We start from the raw sequence: 16,358 nt of genomic DNA on the forward strand, positions 1-16,358 counted from the left end.
GCCTCAGCCATTATGTAGGCTCCAGTCAAGGCTTAATTTTCTCTCTTTCTGATAATAGTTTTATTTCATTTGGATCATATCCTAGATTATAGATGTCACAATCAGTGGTTAAAGAGCATTGTAGGCAGAGCTGAGTGGCCTGCTTCCATGTGTAAAGAAAGGGTGAGAGGGGAAGAGGGGTAAAGCCCCTGCAAGTAGACCAAGTGTCAGAAACCTGCCACAGGGAAAGAAGATTTTATGCAGTGACAATCAAATTCTCCCTATTTATTATTGAGTGCCTCTTTTTACAGAAAGAAACCTGTGTAATTTGTCTGGCTTCATTGGAAAAAGTGAAGCAATCAAATTAAAAATTAAAAATATAAAGGGAGTATCCACATAAACTTTGAAACAAACAATGTACACAATTCATTTATTGAAATAATTATTGTAGTTACCACTTCTATTTCCCTCCATAATTTCCACTGGGTATTTTAAAATTGATTGTGAAAATTAATTGATTTTATATTTTGTGATATTTTATTAATTCTTAAATACATACACATATTTTAATATTATCTTCAAAATGTTTAATATTCATATGGTGGTATTTATATATGAATATATTTATATCATGCCATAATAATATATACAATTCAAGTATGTTCCATTATAGTTATATTATTTTCTAAAGTATAAGAAAATTGTGACTCAGCATCCCTTCTTAAGCAGAAGGAGCTATGTTTTTATTTGAAGGTAGAATGATTTGGAATTTAAATGAGAACTTGGTAAACTCAAAGGGCTTTTGTTTTTTGTTTTGATTGCTGTTCATCATCTAAGCAGAGGTTATATTCTTTGAATTTCACATTTAATTTCTCAAAAATAAGTTATTTTTGAAAAGGTTTTTCCATTTCAAAGACTTTAAGAAAACAGAAGTCAGAGATATAACAATGATTCAAAAGGGAGTTGGTCATGATTAAAATATGTTACCTGTAGGAGAGATTCAACCACCCTGAAGACTGTAGTATGAAACCTTTCACAGATAATGAAAAGGAAAAAAAGAGATTAAATATATATTGTTTTACTTAGAAGAACTAGAATCTGTATAAAATAACTAAATGGCTTTGTTGAATAACATTTGCTATAAAACATAGAAATAAAAGATCAATAGAAGAGTATTAGAAAACAGTTGCACTATGAACAATAACAACACTGAAATAATAAATTCAAACACAATGTAAGTTAGAGTGATATCTTTATGTCTGCTGTCTTAACAGCTAGTACCTATTGTATATGTTGTTATCTATTGATTATTCTATAATTTCCTCCTTTCTTGGCAAGGAGGTGTTGTGGAATCCAGAAGAAACAGAAACAAGTAATATATGTCATATATTTTCAATTTTCCAGAAGAAGTTTCTTTGATTGAATTCCTAAGTTGAGTCTAAGAATCCACAGTACAGGCCTGAACAGAGGCAGAGAGTGAGTGTAAAACCCTCAGCTATTCTCCTGTGGGAGTCAGGGCCACAAACAATGTAAAAGAACAATAAATTGAGGCCGGGCATGGTGGCTCACGCCTGTAATCCCAGCACTTTGGAAGGCCGAGGGGGGGCGGATCAAGAGGTCAGGAGTTCGAGGGCAGCCTGACCAACTGGTGAAACCCCATCTCTACTAAAAATACAAAAATTAGCCGGGCGTAGTGGTGTGTGCCTGTAATCCCAGCTACTCAGGAAGCTGAGATAGGAGAAATGCTTGAACCTGGGAGGCGGAGGTTGCAGCGAGCAGAGATGGCGCCACTGCGCTCCAGCTTGGGCAACAGAGCTACTAGACTCCGTCAAAAAAGAAAAAAAAGAAAAAAAGAACAATAAATTGAATCGGATAGCCCGATTTTGTGCCTGTAATTTACCCACGTATAAGAAATACCTAACTGAATACAGAAGTATTCAGCAGGCTTACTTATCCTGGAGACACAACGAGGAAGGTGGGCTCTTAAGTTAAAATTATGTGACATGGGAAATAGGTGTGAGACCGCAAGGGTGCATTTAAGGAAAAAAAATTCTCAGTACAGTTCACCCTCATTATTCATGAATTCCACATTTGCAAATTTGCTTATCTATAAAATTTATTTGTAACCCCCAAATCAATATTTTTGGTGCTTTAGCAGCAATTCACGGATGTACAAAGTGACAAAAAGTTTGAGTCACTCAAGATGCACGTTGCCAATGAACAAAGTGACTTTCTGTCTTCTTGTTTCAGCTCTTATACTCTACACAACTGTCCTTTTCACGATCTGTCTAGTGCTGCATTTCTCACACTTCTGTGCTTAATGTTGATTATTTCAATGTCAAACTTCCCCCAAGCATAGTGCTGAAGGGCTGTCTCCTACTCCTAATCTCCAGAACTGGCTGCAAGGTGCCTGATGGAAACATGTGTGATGGAAACAAGCTTTGTTAGGGGTGTGTTACAGTGCTGTTGGCTGTCAATTGAATGTTAATGAATCAACAACATATATTCAGAAAGTTGTCTTTAAACAGAAACAAACATAAAGCAATGTTATTTATTGATCAATTGATGAAAATCAGTAATCAAATGCTTGCAGGAAACCTACCCCTTTATTTTTCCTCAAAGCAGTGGTTCAACTATTGCTAATACAGTGTTTGTAGCAACATTATAAAATGTAATTCCCATGAATAATATGAATCAACTGTATATGGGTGTGTTAATCTTCTAGGGTTGATATAACAAAATATCCCAGACTGGGTGCCTTCAACAACAAGAAATTTATTTTCTGACAGTTCTGAAGTTTAGAAATCCAAGATCAAGGGGTCAGCAGGTTTGGTTTCTCCCGAAGCCTCTGTCACTTGAGGATCCCCCCTCCCTTTTTTTTTTTTGTTTTGAGACAGAGTCTCGCTCTGTCGCCCAGGCTGGAGTGCAGTGGCACGATCTTGGCTCACTGCAGCCTCCGCCTCCTGGGTTCAAGTGATTCTCCTGCCTCAGCCTCCTGAGTAGCTGGCATTACAGGCACATGCCACCATTCCCCGCTAATTTTGTATTTTTAATAGAGACAGGATTTCACCATGTTGACCAAGCTGGTCTTGAAATCCTGACCTCGTGATCTGCCAGCCTGAGCCTCCCAAAGTGCTGGGATTACAGACGTGAGCCACTGTGCCCAACAGAGGGGATACCTTCTTGTTGTGTCCTTACATGGTTTTCCCTCTGTGTGAATGTACCTCTCTCTGTGTGTGGAAATGCCCTCTTCTGAGAAAGACACCGGATTGGATTACAGCCCACCCTAAAGGCTTCATTTTAATTTAATTACCCCCTTTAAAGCCCTGTCTCCAAACACAGTCACCTTCTGAGGTACTGCGGGTTAGGGATTCAAATTATGAATTTGGGGAGGTCATGACTTAACCCGTAACAACAAGCATCCAGTAGCATTAATTATAAACACAGATTTTTGTGGGGTTTTTTTTTTTTCTGCTTTAGAAAGTCTGTCAATATCCTCTTACAGGTATATTATTATTTCAAATAATATTTTATTAAAAAACTCCAAGTCTATTCTGCATAAGAGATAGTAAGAAATGTTTATTGCATAGTCAGAAAATATTAAATGATATTTGGGAAGGCTTCTGCTGTGACTTTCCTGCTTTATATTCAGTTCTCAATATTTTCCTTTTGTTTTTGAACATTCATAGTACATATTTAATTCTTCGAGGATTTTAAATTTTGAACCTAATTGGAAATATTCCTGTGAAGACATGTATCGATATATGATACACGAGGTGATTTTGAATATACAGTCTCAGTTAATTAACCCTCCACATCCAGTGAAATACATTTAATAAATCATAAAGTGTCAGATAAAATCACATGAATGGTGTGACTTAGAGAGTTTTAGTGAGGTCTAACAGTGCAAGAGGTGCCTCTGTGAATGACCACGATCTCTCTGGTGTTTTTGGAGTAACAGGGAGATAGAGATATTTTACCAATTTATTAGGTAGCTTTTAATCCCCACTTGGTCAAACATGATGGGTTGAGCAGGGAACTATGTAGCCTTTTCTGATTCATTTCTTTAGAAGCAGCATATAAGTGTATTGCACAACATGTTTCTGTGTGATGTGACCAATTGTTTCCAGACCTACTTTTATTCTTAGACCCATTTCTGACACACCATTCAGCTAATAACCAACTAAACATGCTGTTCCCTAATGCAAATTGCAGTATCCCCAAACATTTTATCAGTGGTTAGGAAGATGGTCTTTTCAGAATGTGAGCACATATATTCATGCTACTCCCTAGGCATCCTTGTAGACATCTTGCCTTTTGCTGCTAATTAATAGTATCTGCAGTGCTTTAAGAGTTTTCTCCTTTCATTTTTTTTTATCAGTTCAATGATCTTTTTTTGTTAGTTTTTAGCAATTCAACCTATCTTTCTCTTTTTAAGAATTAGTGCCAACTAGTATTCTACAAAATTTGATTGCTGACAACGCCCACTGAGATATATTGCCACTTTATACTAGGATATACCCATGATGTAAAAGTCAGTATTTTTTCATCTTTTTAATCTCACCAACAATCCACAATATGTTAAGCCAAGTTCAAATCTTATACAAAAATTTACATTATAGGAATCAACTAAGAAATATGAATGCATATCTCTGCATTTTGAAATTAATATATAAAAACACTGACAAATGTATTCTATAAATGTTTCATCATAATTATATAATTATTTACCCAATGCCTTTTATATCTTGTGATAAGTAGAGTGGTATTCACGAGTTAGCAGCTAACACAGGGAAAAAAATAAATCAAAATAAAATTCAGAATTTGGTTAGACATGGTATTTATCTTGTTAAATGGTAATATCAATTTTATAAAGGCGTGAGTTAAATAGAATAATTTAAGTAAAGTATCATAGTCAATTGTCTGAGTGATAATCCAGTTTAAGTTAACTTTAATTGACGTTACAAGTAAATTTATATAGTCTCCTTTATGTTGTGGTCAAATACTTTGCCTGAGATCCTAGTTTACATATTCAGTATTTAGTTCTGTTAAGAAATTTATTTTTAAATAATATAATAAAAATGAAACAAATATTTTAGGATGAATATAAAAAGTGACATTGGTTCCCCTCTGCCCCCTGCCAGTGATTCAGAGACACATAAATCCAATTATTTTGGCTGCCCTGAGGAAAAGGAAGACTTTGAATAACTAGAATAATTTCTTTGCTTCAGAAAACACTCCTTTCCTCTTTTTAATACTTAAATTACTCTATGCCTTTAACCTTTAAAGCCTTATGAAGTCAAATGATCTCAGGTTCTAAGACTCTATGATGGTATGAATTCACTGGAAAGATTTGTCAGTGTTCAGTGCTAAAGGAACTTTTGGCATTTGTATAGAAGGTTAAATAAGTTTTCTTTGGGAGCTTAGAGGTGCTGTATTTTGACATTCAGGGTCTTTATCAAGTGTGATTTCAAATGACTATTAATGCTTCCATGACATTCAATATAAGAAGAAATCAGGACACACTTTCTAATTTCACTGTATTTGAACTATTTATTTAAATACACTATCATTTTGTCATTTTAAAAATATTTGCTCAAGATCCTAAGATTGCTTTTGTCAATATCCCATTTTATTTTACTTGAGATAAAACAATTATATTGTTTACATAGATTTAGCAATGCAGTTTTCTCCATGTAAAATGAGGGTAATAATAGTAATTAACTCATGGTGTCGTAAAATTTAAATGGCAAATTACAATCAAAACCTCTCAGAACAGTGCCTTGTACACAGAAAGTACTATGTAGGGATGACTTTTATTATCATCATCTTCATTTTCATTAATATTGTTAGTATTATTCTTATGTTTATGAGTATAAACACACAAAATGAAGATGGAAAAAATTGAATGTGCGTCTAATTTCTTAGCTGTGGTATCCACATCATATTTACCCTTTCCCCTTCCCCATCACTGTCTGCCTTCCTGAATCTGCTCTTATTTGTTATCTAATGGGGTTAAATTTAGAAAAAAAATATTTGAGACAAACTATGAGATTCCTATATGTGTGTTTATTGTATTTATATTTCCTCTGAGCTCCATTTGTCTGGAAGACATCTAATATGTCCAGATTTTAAGAAAACCCAATCCATCACAGTTCTTGAGATGGACTCTCTTGTGTCTACCACTCACGTATATATTTTGATGAGATCAATACCTACTCCTTTTGACAATCACAAATTCCAGAAATGTCTGAAGATGCATGGAAATAAGTAAATTGGAAATTGTCAAACTTAACCAACAAGTCCATCAAATTTATAGTAACATTTCTTTAAATTACCAATGGGATTTCTTTTCTTGCTGGTGATACACCTTTTCTTTTAATACTCTCAGTTATTTCTCTAAACAATATAATATAGTCTTTATTATCCATTTGGCTGTTTATTGACTCATTTACTTATTTACTCATTTATTAAACAAATACTAGTTAAGGTCAGGTGCCGAGGATAAAGTGATATGCAAGATAATATATGGTGCTTGCTTTCATTGTGTCTCAGTCCATTCATGATGCTATAACAAAATATCATAGGCCAGGTGTCTTATAAACAACAGAAACTTATTGCTCACAGTTCTGAAGACTGTGAAGTCCTAGATAAAGGGAACAGAATATTTGGTGTCTAGTGAGGGCCCACTTTCTGGTTCACTGTGTCCTCACGTGGTGGAAGAGGAAACAGAGCTTTCTGGAGTCCCTTATAAGGTCACGAATCCCATTCACAAGGGCTCAACCCTTCTAATCTAATCCTCCACCTTCAAATACCATCACATTGAGGATTAGGGTTCAAAATATGAATTTTGAGGAGATATAAACATTTCAATCTTAGCATATTACTTACCTTATGTGGAAGAACTCAAAATAAGGGCAGAAATAAATGTAAAATTAAAAAAATAAGTTAATATTGTAAAAAAAAAAACTTCCACAAAATCAGTCGGTTCCCATTACCCCCACACCTCCAAAGAGCAGCTGTTAAAATTTGCTAGTGCACCATGAACACAACATAGCACTTTTTCAACACAAAAATAACTCCGTGCCAAGGAAAGCATCCCAAGCAATATTTTAATGAATTAGCTTTCTAATTTACTAATGCTCTCTTATATACTCATGAGATAAACTTCCTTTTTTTGCTTCATATTTCAATATCCTCTTCTGAGTTGCATTTAGTTGCCCTTCATTGCATGTTCTACGAAATGACTCTCAGTTCAACCTTCTGTGTGATAGCTGTTGGTATAAGAGCATTCATTTATATAAATATAAGCATATTGTGTGTAGACATGCACACATATTGTTATAAATATATATAAAATTGATATAAATTCAGTTGCACACACTAAGTTTTTGCAGAAAATAATACAGGATCAAACTAGTTGAAAAACAGTGACCTAGGTTTTTTTGTGTTTTTGTGTGTGTGTGTGTCTGTGTGTGTGTGTTTTTTTTTTTTTTTTTTTTTTTTTGAGACGGAGTCTCGCTCTGTCGCCTAGGCTGGAGTGCAGTGGCGTGATCTCTGCTCACTGGAAGCTCTGCCTCCCGGGTTCACACCATTCTCCTGCCTCAGCCTCTCGAGTAGCTGGGACTACGGCACCTGCCACCACACCTGGCTAATTTTTGGAATTTTTAGTAGAGACGGGGTTTCACCATGTTAGCCAGGATGGTCTCGATCTCCTGACCTTGTGATCTGCCCACCTTGGCTTCCCAAAGTGCTAGTATTACAGGTGTGAGCCACCGTGCCAGGCCTATAGTGACCTAGGTTTTTGCCTCCCTTTACCTACCATGCTAATATTCTCCTTTCTCCGTTAAGCTTTTGAACGGCATAGCTATTGTCACTAACATTGTATGATTACTAATTATTATTTCTAATGCATCATAATTAGGCTTCTGCCTACTTCTAGAACCTGTCTTAACTCTGAAATTTTGATTTTGAAACATTGTCGTATTCTCATATTTTCCTGTGCCAGTGAATAGATTCATTCAAGTATTCCTATGACAACTCATTGAGATATTGAAACCATTGAGCTGCCAATATTTTAACAATCCAGAAAATGCCTTCAGTTTTACTTAATACTTATTTCACCTCAAGATCTCCTAGTTTTTTAGAAAACACACCAGCACACATACATGTACAACCCATCAAAAATTCCCATCAATTCTATCTCCAAAATATCTCTGGTGGCAGAAATAATATTATGTGTTCACCAAACGTTTTCATTCTTCTTAGAATAAACAGAAAACCTATATTTCCCAGGCACTTACTCCACTACAGTCATATGTGACCATAAGACTGGAAGTAACGAATGAGTTATCACTCTATTAGTTCACAGGAGGTCTGGTTGTTAAAATGTCTGTGACCTTCCTCACCTCTCTGTCTTGCTCTCTCACTCACCATATGACATGCCTGCTCGCTCTTTGCCCTCTGCCATGAGAAAAGGTTCTTGAGACCCTCCCGAGAGGCAGATCCTGGCACCATGCTTCTTGTGCAGCCTGTAGAGCCATGAGCTAAATAAACCTTTTTTTTTTTTTTTTTTTTTTTTTTTTGAGATGGGGTTTCCCTCTGTTGCCCAGGCTGGAGTGCAGTGGCATAATCTCAGCTCACTGCAACCTCCGCCTCCTGGGTTCAAGTGATTCTCCTGCCTTAGCCTCCCAAGTAGCCTCCCAAGTTTGATGCCCACCACCACACTCAGCTAATTTTTGTATTTTTAGTAGAGACGGGGTTTCACTATGTTGACCAGGCTGGTCTCGAACTCCTGACCTCAGGTGATCTGCACACCTTGGCCTCCCAAAGTGGTGGGATTACAGGCGTGAGCCACCGCACCCATCCCCTAAACCTCTTTTCTTTATAAATTACTGAGCCTCGGGGATTCCTTGGTAGCAATGCAAGTGGACTAATAACGTATTATACATATCAAAACATCACTATGTACCCCAATAATATGTATGAATATTATTTGTCAATTAAAAAATAAACTTTACATTTCAAGTGGGATAAAATCCCAATTCTTTTTCATGACCTAATTCATTCAGCATGTAGCCATATGCAGAAGATTAAAACTGGACCCTTTCCTTACATCATATACAAAAATTAACTCAGGATGTATTCAAGACTTAAATATAAAACCCAAAACTATAAAAACCCTGGAAGACAATCTAGCAAATACCATCCAGGACAAAGGAACGGACACATGGAGGGAAACAACAGACACTGGGGCCTATTGGAGGATAGAGGGTGAGAGGAGTCAGAGGATGAAGAAAAATAACAAATGGGTACTGGGCTTAATACCTAGATGATGAAATAATCTGTACAACAAAGCCCCATGACACAAGTTTACTTATATAACAAACCTGCACATGTACCCCTGAAAAATAAAAATAAAATAAAATAAAGTTTGAAAACCTACTTTAAAAAAAGTAATGAAATGTACTAATTAATAATAAAGTTCTCACAATGTGACACCTGACATTTAGTTCCATGACTTTTTTCTGGTTCTACATGTTTTTTAATTATAAAAAGATCACCAGTCCCATCAATTATGCTCCTGTGTCTTTTGAATAGTTCTTGTTGATCTGTGGGCATTTATTATTCTTACTCTGTGACTCATAGCAAAGATCATTTTCTTGTCTCTTTGATGTTTCGGATACATTTACATTCATATAAATCCACAAAATACCAGGAATAACTACAAAATACCAGGAAGAGACACTTCTCTGGAAAAGTATTTCAGATGGTGACATTGTAAAAAATGCTAATATATAAATCATTGTAAAAAAAAGCTAATATACAAATCAATCCAGTTGAAGATGGAGCTTCATTCATCTCCAGTCTTAGACATATACATGGAGGCAACAAAATGCCTGGCCCAACTGAAGCCATCCAAGTTCAAATACACAACAAATGAATTTCACAAGTGAAAGGTCATTTCTTTAATCCATGTTTTCTTGGAAAGCAGACAGATGTCATTCTTCCTACCCTGTATAATTAAACAGTTTAACTGGAAAAAAAAAAATCAGCATGGTGTAGTCCAATGCCCCAGTCACATTGAGCTATCTTCAGCTTCTCAAGCATGTCAGGCTCTTTCTAACTTAGAGAAAATGTTTAAAACTTTTATTTGAAGTTCAGGAGTACATGTGCAGGTTTGTTATACGGTAAACTTGTGCCATGGGGTTTTGTTGTACAGATTATTTCATCACCAGGTATTAAGCCCAGTACCCATTAGTTATTTTTCCTGATCCTCTCACTCCTCCCAGTCTCCACCTTCTGAGAGTCTCCAGTGCCTGTTTTTCCCCTCTATGTGTTTGTGTGTTCTCATCAGTTAGCTCCCACTGATAAAGGAGAATATATGGTATTTGGTTTTCTGTTCCTGTGATAGTTTGCTAAGGATGATTGCCTCTAGCTCAATCTATGTCCCTGCAAAGGGCATGATCTCATTCTTTTTTATGGCTACATAGTAGTCCATGGTGTATATGTACCACATTTTCCTTATCCAGTCTACATTGATGGGAATTTAGGTTGATTCCATGTCTTTGCTATTGTGAATAGTACTGCCATTAACGTATTTATGCATGTGTCTTCCTGATAGAATGATTTAAATTCCTTTGGGTATATACCCAGTGATGTGATTGCTGAGTTGAATGGCAGTTCTGTGTTTAGCAATTTGAGGAATCACCAGAGGAATTCTTCTTTGAGGAATAACCATTGTTTTCCACAATGGTTAAACTAATTTACACTCCCACAAGCAGTGTATTTGCTTTTCTCTGCAACCTCACCAGAATCTGTTGTTTTTTGACTTTTTAGTAACAGCCATTCTGACTGCTGTGAGATACTATCTTATTGGTTTTAATTTGCATTTCTCTAATGATCAATGATGTTAAACTTTTTTTCATATGCTTGTTGGCTGCATGTATGTCTTCTTTTGAAAAATGTCTCTTCATGTCCTTTGCCCATTTCTTAATGGCATTTTTTATTGTAAATTTGTTTAAGTTGCTTATAGATGCTGGATATTAGACCTTTGTCAGATGTGTAGTTTGCAAATATTTTCTCCCATCCTGCAGGTTGCCTGTTTTCCCTGTTGATGCTTTCTTTTGCTGGGCAGAAGCTCTTTAGTTTAATTAGATCCCATTTGTCCATTTTTGCTTTTGTTGTAATTGCTTTTCGCATCTTTATCATGAAATCTTTGTCAGTTCCTGTGTCCAAAATCGTATTGCCTAAGTTGTCTTCCAGGAATTTTATAATTTGGGGTTTTTCATTTAAGTCTTTAATCCATCTTGAGTTAATTTTTGTATACGGTGTAAGGAAGCTGTTCATCCAGTTTCCATTTTCTGCATATGGCTAGCCAGTTATCCGGGCACCATTTATTGAATAGGGAGTCTTTTCCCCGTTGCTTTTGTCAGCTTTGTCAAGGAACAGATAGTTGTAGGTGTATGGTCTTATTTCTGGGCCCTCTACTCTGTTCCATTGATCTATTTGTTTCTTTTTGTACCAGTGCCATGCTATGTTGGTTACTGTAGCCTTGTAGTATAGTTTGAAGTCCAGTAGCATGATGCCCCAGCTTTGTTATATTTGCTTAGAATTGCCTTTGCTATTGAGGTTCTTTTTCCAATTACCACTTACTTAGCAAAAAAATCCCTTCCTCTCCCCGATATTTTACATTTTTAGTTCTTTATATTTAGGTCTCACCTGGGAGATCTTCTATGAGAACCTGACCTGGATTTTGTCCCCTTCTCTAATTTTCTTGGTTTCTTGTTCATTTAATCCATTCACTGCGTTTATTACCTTCATTAATTCTTCTTTTAAAAAAGATATGTGTATCTGTTGTTCCATCTTTATATGCAGTTTATGGGGTCAGACAGGAACCATATCTGTCTTCTTCACTATTGCATTCCCCGTGCCCAGAACAGTGACTGTACTAATCACTTTAAACATCACACTAAAAATACCCCAATAAAATTGATTTGACAAAAGTCATAAACAAACCCCAATCAACAAATAGAATGTTCATGTTTCAGCGTTTTTTATATCTGAATTTCATAGACATTCCTTTTTGAAATCGTTTTCATTTTGCTTATGTGACATCTCCCTATTCTAATTCTCTTTCTAGATTTTGGGTAGTTTCCTTCAGTTCTACTTTGTGTAGTCCTTATCCATCTCACAATATATTATTTTAACTCCTGTGCTTTTCTTCTTATCTCCTAATCACAAAAGTTTATTTGCTACCAATATGTTTAATCCTACCTAGTTCTATCTTTCTAAAAATGACCTGTGTGGAAGATACGAATGGTTTGCTCACTCAGGACCCACACCACTCAGTCACGTTTTCTTTGTCTTTTTTTCAAAAGTTTACACACTGGGAAACCAAAATAGTCAATATCACAGTCTTTCTTGTATCTAGAGATGGACTGTTCGGCAGGATTTTTGATAATGATGTATAGTCAGAAATGCCTAAGGAAGGAGTTCCTCTAGACACACACACACACACACACACACACACACACACACACACACAAACCCCTAGGATTCTGTGGAAAAATACTCTACACATCCAGCTAGTTTGAAGGAAGATGGAAGAAGTCTCAGTTCTCAGGAGCAATACTGGACATCCTGTTAACATTGAAATGCCAACCTCAACTTTGTATAATCAGACAAAATAAGCCTTTTATGTGTTTAAGTCATTCAAGTGAAAGTTTTCTGTTATTCATAGCTGAACAAAATGCTAACAACCTCTCTTGAGGTACAAACCGGTATATTTATTAGTCATGTGCATCTCAAGCCCAAGATACATAACACTGATATCATTTTACATTTCTTATATTCTCAGATTTTCCATTTCCCTTTTTGACCTAGGTATCTTCGTTACTGCTGCAGGGTCTTCTGGTATAGTTATTAATGGAGTGCCTTTCTAGACTTGGAAAATTCCCTTACTCCCTATATTCAATTGGTAACTACATGCTCTTGGATATATCTATAATTAGTCCCTTTATTTCCACCCACAGCAGCACTCCCCTGCCTCAGGCTTTCCACATTCCTCACATTTGCCATTGAATTTGACTCTTGTTTATCATAAGTCTTCATATATGCTCCATTCTAATTCATCACCCACATAGCAGAAAAAGTAGCTTTTTCTAACACAAAATTTTGATTGTATTTGAACACAGCTCTATATCCTTTGTTGTTGCTCAGACATTTTCAGAACACTTAAACATGGCATTAAATAAATTTCATGATCTATATCCTAACTGTTTCTAGATTCCTTATTTGACACTTTATCCCATCTACTCTGTCCTTTTGCCATACATGTAACAGCAACAACTCGCTTTTCCTAAAATCTGCCATGGGGTTCCATGCCTCCATTACTTTTCTCATGTGTTCCCTCCCTCCCCCCACTGCTTTTGGCTGTCTTTACCCTGGCTTATGATTAGGACATAATTTATGGTTAATCCTTCAGGAAATAATATGACTCGTAACTTCTCCATAATATATTTTGAACCCCCATTCCTCCCCGTGCATAGACATCATTGTTTTCCTCTCTGTGTCTTCATGGTGCTGCTACCTGAGGTCATTATTTGTTTACTAGTCTCTTCCTCCTTCTTGTGTCAGTATTCAATTAGAGAAACAGAACTAATGTAAAATGTGTACCAAGAAATTTATTGAAAGGCATTGGATTACATGATTATGGAGGCTAGCTAGACAAACTGAAATCCATCAGGCAGGCTGTCAGGAAAGGCAGGCTGAAACTCTTGGCGTAAGCTGAAGCTGTTGTCCACAGGCAGAATTTCTCCTACTTCTGGAAAGTCTTAGCTCTGGAAAGGTCTTTCAACTGATCAAACCAGACTCACCCAGATTATCTAGTATAGTCTCCCATACTTAGAATTAATTCACAAAGGACTTCAATCACATCTACGAGATATCTTCCCAGAAAAATCTGGATTAATATTTCATTGAATAATTTGCTACAGTAACCTACACAAATGGACACATAAAATGCTCTCTCATACTTCCTCAGGGCAGATATCATGTCTTTTCATCTGTATAAATTCAGCTCCTGGCATATTGCCAGAAATTTGTCTATAATAGTACAACCCTGCTGGGCAGGAGCTGGAAATTTGATGAAAATTAATTTAACAATAACTTTCTTTCAGGCAATTAATTCTTTTCTTACTTATACAAGTACTGAGGTGAATCCTGCAAAAGAAAAAGAAAAGAAGCCTGGCCATAAATGAAATTCAAGAGTGCACAAGACCATGATAGACTGGATGGCTCCAACATGTGTCTGGATATTGGAAAGGAATTATGATTCCTAAATATAACTCAGTATAAGGAAGAAGACATATAGACCATCAATCCAGACCTGATTCCAAGGTATATGGGTCAGAATGATCTTTTCATTCTGGATATAGTTTGAGGGTTGGTAACAAAATTCATCAAGAACCAGTGACTCTCTTTGCATATGCATATCCAAGGAGACAGTGCCTTTGGTATTAAAAGAGATATAGCACTTGACATCCATTTGGCCATCTTCTCTCAGACCTTAAAGTAGAATGAGATAGTTGCATCCTTCTTCTCTCAAAAGATATTATTACTATTGTGACTCAACAGTCAAGTGCAGGAGACATACAATTAGTGAAAAATATAGAATTGTAGTACATGGGTGCTAGCTGAATGTACAGGATGGCAATTTAAAATTGCTGGGGATAGAAATAATGTCTTAAGTGACATCTAAGTTGAGCTGGGAGGGAAGGAGAGGTAGGTGAGTATGACTGCTTCAAGGTAGAGGTTTTAGATGATTTCAGGACATGGAGTTGAGAACACGCTTAGAAATGTTTAAGAAATTGAAGGAGTTGAATGTGCATATATACTGAGAACAAACAGGAAGAAGGTTCAAATTCATTAAAAATGTTGAACTTTCTCCTAAAGCAATGAAAAACTATTGTAATATTTTAGACAGACGTGTAAGATAATCAGATTGTGTTTCAAGTGTAACATTTTTGTTATGTTGTAGAAGATGGACTGTATAAAGAAAAGTAAAAAATATTATTGAAATCTACAGAGATACTTTCTTAAGACAATGTCTTGGGCTAGGTTGAAGGCAGGAAAAAGAGGTGAGTGATATTTAAGAGATAATATCAGTGAAAATGGAGAAATAAGAAAGGAAGAGAGGCATATTGGACTGCCATGTTTCACGTTTGAACATATTTGAGGAAGGTGGTATAATTTAATGATATGAGGTATATTATATAAGGACATTAGTTTTGAAGATGCTGCCTCTATCTGAAGGGTTTGCATCTTATTGCAGCCATCAATAGCAGCTGGATAATCTGGCCTAGAGTTCAGCAGGGAAATCAAAGTTTGAAATAGCTATTTGAGTTGTCTGTCTATAGATTATTGTGAAATTCGTAGCTGAAAAGTGCACAGGTGGAACTGTTAGAACTAGCAGATGAAAAAGTAGAGAGAAAAAGGGAAAGAGGAAAAAAGATGGAGGGGAAGACGAGACGGAGACTTGGGGAACTAATCTTTAAGATCAATTAGGTGACTAAATCCTGGCAAAGAAAACTGATAAACATGAGCATAAGAATTTTGGGGAAAACATGGATCATGGGGTATTATGAAACAATGAGGAAAATAGTGTCTTAAGAAAGAAAAAGTAGAGTGGACCACCAGGTCAGCTGCTGGCGTTTATACATGGTGAAGTGCCCGTTAGATTTAGTGATGTGGAAGTCAGGGACTTTAGTGAGAAAAGCTTTAGTGAAGAGGTGAAAATAAAGGTCAGATGGGAATGTGACATTATGAGTTAAAGGTGCATAAGCCAAACCATTCCACAGAGAAAGCATGTTCAATAAATTTGGGAACTCATGGGGGACTTTGGGTGGCGGTGAAGAAAAATGTGTATGTTTGTTCCTGTGTGTGTATGTGTGGATAGGAGGGAAGAATTTTTGCCAGAATGTTGGTTAGAGCTCGGTTAATTTAGTGAACTTTTCACTTTATCTCTCATCACTCTGTTCCTCAAGAATGGAAGCACTCAATCCCATCCCTCTCCAAAAGGGTGAGCCAGATGAAGCTCTTGCCTTATGCTACACCAGGATGATGGCAGCAGCACCAATGGGCACTTGTGAATGAAAATGTGGTGATACTGTCCAGCCTAGGACTGCAGTGAGAACAGATAATAGGATCTTAATGTAAGCCCACCTGGAACTTTTATTAAGTATTTAGATAGGAGTGGTTCATGAAAGAATGGATCTCTTACATTAGAGAGCATAGAGATTGGGAACACTTCGATCTTAATAATAATATAATTTAAATTCATGAGGAATAGACTCTAGATTATCAGACACATAATATAC

This window comes from Pongo pygmaeus, chromosome 3, assembly GCF_028885625.2.
Source record: "Pongo pygmaeus isolate AG05252 chromosome 3, NHGRI_mPonPyg2-v2.0_pri, whole genome shotgun sequence".
NCBI lineage: Eukaryota > Metazoa > Chordata > Mammalia > Primates > Hominidae > Pongo > Pongo pygmaeus.